This window comes from Dasypus novemcinctus, chromosome 7 (assembly GCF_030445035.2).
Source record: "Dasypus novemcinctus isolate mDasNov1 chromosome 7, mDasNov1.1.hap2, whole genome shotgun sequence".
NCBI lineage: Eukaryota > Metazoa > Chordata > Mammalia > Cingulata > Dasypodidae > Dasypus > Dasypus novemcinctus.
In genome coordinates this window covers 136,735,328-136,740,050 of record NC_080679.1, presented here as the reverse complement: position 1 = coordinate 136,740,050, position 4,723 = coordinate 136,735,328, and the positions used below count along the sequence as shown (strand labels likewise).

At 40.0% G+C, this 4,723-nt stretch overlaps 1 pseudogene; it reads right to left on the bottom strand.

Moving 5' to 3' along the window:
* Positions 1–2,909: 2,909 nt before the first annotated feature.
* LOC101438876 (mitochondrial ornithine transporter 1 pseudogene) lies at positions 2,910–3,966 on the bottom strand (annotated as a pseudogene).
* Between the last annotated feature and the right edge of the window lie 757 nt (positions 3,967–4,723).

Here is a 4,723-nt window from a genome sequence, read left to right as displayed (position 1 = left end):
TGTCTCTGTTGTCTATTGGACCCTGCAAGGGGGCGGAGACTCAGGCCGAGTCACACCTCTCTGAGGTAGTCCAGTTGAGAAAAAGGATTCACATCCCCAGGCATGGACCAGCCAACGAGCATAATCTTTCTCTTTTGGGCATTCATAAAATAATTTCAAACTGCCAGTGTGTAAGAGTGAGTGTATGTGTGAGTGTGTTGGTGTGTCTCCACTTCCTGTCTGCACAGCCCTTAATCTCCTCTTCCTTCCATCCACCGTGCTTAGGCCACGAGCAGTAGCATGAGGGAGGGACAAGGGCTTTGAAGTCAACCAGGCATAGGTTAGTTTAGTTTAGCTTTAATTTTCAACTTTTGATTCTGAAATACTTTCAAACTTACAGTAAACTTACAAAAATAATACAAGCCTCATACAGAGAACTCCAACATACCTATATCCCCCATACGCAGATGCACCAATTTTAATATTTTGCCAATTTTCCATATCATCCAGTCCATCTATGAGTCAATCTCCCTGTCTATCCATCGTCTGTCTCTCTATTTATATCAATCCATTTTCTGAACACTTAAGTGCAAGCTGTATATATCATGTTCCTTGAACACTTAATACTACCATGTACATTTCCTAAGAACAAGGATATTCACTTATGTAATCACTTTATTTTTGTTTTGCTGTTTTTTCTTTTAATATATTTTTATTTATTTTTAAAGGATACATAGAAACATGCAAAATGTTACATTAAAAAATATAGGACATTCCCATATGCCCCACTCTCCGCATCCCCCACTCCTCCCACATCAACAACTTCTTTCATTAGTGTGGTACAATCATTACATTTGATGAATACATTTTGAAGCACTGCTACACAGCATGGATTATAGTTTACATTGTAGTTTACACTCTTTCCCAGTCCATTCAGTGGGTATGGCAGGATATATAATGTCCTGCATCTGTCCCTGCATTGAGGACAACTCCAAGTCCCAAAAATGTCCCCATATCACACCTCTTTTTCCCTCTCCCTGCCTTCAGCAACTCTAGTCTCCACATCAATGGTATAATTTCTTCCATTGCTAGAGTCACAATAATTCTATAATAGAATAACAGTAAGCCCACACTAGTTCATATTTTATTCCTCCATCCTGAGGACCCAGGGATGATGATGCCCACTCCACCTCTAAATTGAGAGGGGGCTTAGATCCCACATGGCTGATGGATGCAATTCTCCTGCTTGCAGTTATATGCACTCTTGGTTCCCTGGTGTGGTGGTTGACCATCCTCACCTCCTTATTAGTTGTCCTGGGTGAGTCCAATGAACTGGAGAGTAAGTGTTGCAACTCCACTGAGGCTCAGGACCTAGCTGGCACATGGACAGTCCAGAGATTCAAATCTCCTGGTCATACACCAACCCCAGCGCCCAGGTTCAGTAAAAGTGACAGAAGAGGCATGTGAAGAGATGCCACATCTGAATCCAACTCCATCACACTCAGGAGCACAAATTCCAAAGTAGGGCCCACTGGCAGGACACTGAACTCAAGAGGTATCTGCCATGATCACAGAACCTGTGTGTCTCCGTAGCCCTCAGGAGCACCACTACCTGGGGTTGTATCTCTTTGGCTGTCTCTGGGATCTTGCTGAAGCATCATAAGTGTGACCTCTTTGATGACCTCCTGACTCATTTTGAAGTCTTTTAGTCATATAAACTCATTTGTTTTTACCATTTCCCCCTTTTATTCAAGGTCTTTTTCCAGTTGCATCACTAGCCGGTGCTTGGTAGTATTCTCTCAGAGCCAGTGTAACCACTTTATTAGCAGTTATCAAATTTAAGAAACTTAACATTGATATGAAGTTTACAGTGTATATTACAAATTTTTTCATTTGTCCCTATAATGGTATTTTAATAATAATTTATTGATTTTAATTGAGATAAAATTTACATAACATAAAAATCATTTTAAATGGACAATTCCTTGATATTAATAAAGTACATTGACAATACAGTGTAACTTTTACCATTATTTCCAGACTATTTTTATCATCCCAAATCAAAACTCCTACTCATTAACAACAACTCCCCATTTCCTTGTCCCTCCACCCCCAGAAATCACTTTTTGGCTTTCTGTGACTATGAATTCGCTTATTTAAAAATTTTCATTTACTAGAAATCATACAGTATTTATCCTTATTTCACTCAACATGATGCCTTCAATGTTCATTCATGTTGTATCATATATCAGTACTTCATTTCTTTTTACAGCTGAATAATGTTCCATTGACTATATAAACCACATTTTATCTATTCTTTTGATGGGCACTTGGGTTGCTTCCATCTTTTAGTTAGTGTGAATAATGCTGCAATGAACATTGGAATGCAAATGTCTGTCTGAGTCCCTCCTTTTAATTCTTTTGGGTATATACCTAGGAGTGGAATTGACATATCATATGGTAGTTCTATGTTTAACTTTCTGAGAAACTGTCAAACTGTTTTCTACAAAACTGCACCATTTTACATTGCCACCAACAATGTATTAAGGTTCCTATTTCTACACATCCTTGCCAACACTTGTTATTTTCACTTTTAAAAATAACAATCACCCTAGTAAGTGTGAAGTGGTCTATAACAATTGTGTTTTTTTAATAGATTAAACAATTATTTATAACCATCTTCATAGAACATGGTCAAGGCTAGGATTTTCTGTGATATTTGAGGTTAAACATGGAACCAAATTGTGAGTTTCACTCAACACATGACCATTCAAACTGCACGTACATCTATAGGTTTATGCAAAAGCCCTGATACATCTGTATTTGTTTGCCCTTTCAGAAAAGGTACTTAAGGCCCCTGGCTCAGCCTATATATTCCACCAAGGACAAAAGCAACAACATTTATATTTCATTACAATTATGGACATAAATTATATGGTGTAAAATAGAGGTCCTTCCATAAAATTTAAGATTTAGAAGAAGGGAAGACAAAAACATAAAATTGCCATGAATCCAAAATAATCGCACATTAAACTTAACTCTGTGAAACCCTGAGATGAACTGCAGGTCCTAAACATGCGTACTTGGATCCAGACTCCCCAGGACACTTCATCATGCTTCCTGCTGTACTCATATGCCAAAAAGAATGCCCCATTGTCAGAGAACCCAAGAATCAGAGTAAGCTTCTGTCTAAAATATAAAGCTGTTATTCCTTCATTTTTCACAACACTTACAAAGGTTCCAAGAAATCCTGCCTATTTTCCAGCTATGGAATGAACCTGAATTCTGGATTTGAGACAATCAACTGAGTATTCATCCAGCCAGAGGCAAATTCCACCACCTCCACTACTTAACATCAAAGCGATAGGGCCTAGGTCATCTTTTGATCTCCCTGATGCAAAAAATGATCAGCTGAATTCACAGCCACTGAAATAGAAAAAATAGCCTGGCAATTATGGAAATAAAGTGCTGAAGAAACCGTGGTAGAAGCCCAAGGGGCCATCCTTTCTAAGGATGCTCTTCACAGTAGACCAAACAGTATTGTGGCTTTTGGCGATCGTTCCCAACGTCTCCATTTAGTGCGTGGTCTGCAGACAGCACTTCATGAGCTCAGTAGGACGGAGCACGAGCGCAGCAAAGGCAGAGGTGAAGGAGCCAGCACAGGCGTATGCTAGGTCACTTAGCCTTGCCTTCTTGTCCAATCCAACCACCTTCCTCACAACCCACTGGCAGAAGCCATAGCACATGAAGAAGATGGAATTCTTGGCCCTGCTGGCCATCAATGCTGGGCTGATCCCTTGTAGAACCCCAAAAGCCCACCTGAAAGTGGGTCTTGAGGCAGCGGTCAGTGAGCCCCTTTATGGGTCAAGGAATGTCTGCATCTTCACTTTCATTGTGTTGAATGGCTGCCCAGTCAGCACACATGCTGTGGCCCTGTGGCCCCACTGTGAGGTCCTTGGCAGCTTGGACAGCAGTGCAGGACTTCATGTTCACCCACTGGTCTGTTGGTTTCCATGGAAGACAACTCTCTGGGGCTTATGATGGGCACCTTATATCCACTGCACGGAGTGCAGGGGTGGCAGCATTGTGCTAGTCTCTGCCCCACCTATCAGCTCTCAATTCCCAAGGGGTGGCCCCATAACTGTTGTGTTAATTTGCATTTCCTTAATGGCTAATGATATTGAGCATCTTTTCATACACTATTGGCCATTTGAACATCTTCTATAGAGAACTGTCTTTTCAAGTCCTTGGCCGACTTTCTAATTGTTTTTTGTTGTTGTTGAGTTTGTAGGAGTTCTTTATATATTCTGGATGTTAAACCCTTGCCAGGTATAAGGTTTCCAACATTTTTCCCATTCTGCCGGTTGTCTTTTCACTTTCTTGATAATGTCATGTGACACACCAAAGTTTTTTACTTTGATGTAGAACATTTTCTCTATATTTCTTTTGTTCCTGTGCTTCTGGTGTAAAATCTAAATATCCATTGCCTGCTAGAAGGTCCTGAAGATATTTCTCTATGTTTTGTGTGGGAGTTTTTCGTATTAGCATTTTATTTTATTTTTAAATTTTTTATTAAATTGTCTTTTTATTTAAAGATACATAGGTCACAAAAAATGTTACATTTAAAAATATAAGAGGTTCCCACATACCCCTCACCCCACCCATCCACTCCTCCCACATCAACAACCTCTTCCATCATTGTGGCACATCCATTTCATTTGGTGAATACATTTTGGAGCACTGC